Genomic DNA, 1111 nt, shown 5'->3' on the forward strand with positions numbered 1-1111 from the left:
AAAGTAGGCCAACTGTATATACGGGGACAGGACAGACAAGGAAAGGAAGTTCGTTCTCCATGAGGTAGGAGATGCACAAAGGCAAGAAGTGGACACTGCACAGTTGTCCATGACCTCTAATGATTCTGTTGTTTATAGAAGAGCAAGAAGCAAACAGAACTATGAGAAAAATGCTCTTCTCTGCTGCTACGTCTTAGTGTTTCAATTCTTTTGCAATGGTACTAGTCTCTCCTAAGCAGTAGCTATTAATTGCTGCTTGACAAAAGCAGATGTGGCTGGTCATATGTCAGACATACTCACTCTGTAAACCACATTCTGTCTGTCATAACAAATTCCTGTCTCATCACCATACACTCATAGTTAACGTGAGCATTTGACCTAATGTCACATGTGTAACACATGTATACATATTAAGATGTACCACTTGAGAGTTAGGAAGATGTCCCTGCAGTCAAGAGTGTGTACTGCTCTTATAGAATACTGGGGCTTGGTTCCCAACACCCACATCTGGTGGCTCACAACCACTTAGAACTCTAGCTCCCGAGGAGCCAGTGCCATCTTCTGGAGCCCAGACATGCCTGCACTCTGCACATGCACTCATATGCAAATACGCATCATTACACATAGTTAGAAATAAAAGCTCTTATTTTTAAGATGTATTCTCCATTTGCTAGAAAGGACCTCTTAATAATACAATACTGTCTTCAGATTTATGTATACAGATTTAAATAATTAAAATGAACTTTTTTATTTTCACAATATATGGACTACATAAAACTTAGGGTCTCCCTAGAAACATATATGTAACAATTTACTGCTACCTAAGTTAAAATAACTCTCTTGCTAAGGGAGAACAATATACTTAACCAAGTTCTCCAAAATACTTATCCTCTTGGGCTCAAATCACAGTCAAAGGAGAGTAAGTCACGATCCACTAAACCATCTTCCCTTTCATTCGCTTTAAAAGTAAAAGCTCTATTCCCACCCAGGACTGACTTTGCAGGGGATTACAGGAAGGTCTCTGGCAGTGGTTATGGGAAGTCAGTTCAGAGACTACATATAGGCAGTAATGTCCCAAGAAGACGGTCTGTCTACTTGGGAACCAGAGCTG

General features: G+C 40.2%; 1 protein-coding gene across 1 annotated transcript in view; it reads left to right on the forward strand.

The window, feature by feature from the left end:
* Window positions 1–1111, forward strand: part of Map3k5 (mitogen-activated protein kinase kinase kinase 5) — a 199500-nt gene that overhangs the window by 196740 nt on the left and 1649 nt on the right. The window lies entirely within an intron of this gene.

This window comes from Mastomys coucha, unplaced genomic scaffold (assembly GCF_008632895.1).
Source record: "Mastomys coucha isolate ucsf_1 unplaced genomic scaffold, UCSF_Mcou_1 pScaffold2, whole genome shotgun sequence".
In the NCBI taxonomy this organism is placed as follows: domain Eukaryota; kingdom Metazoa; phylum Chordata; class Mammalia; order Rodentia; family Muridae; genus Mastomys; species Mastomys coucha.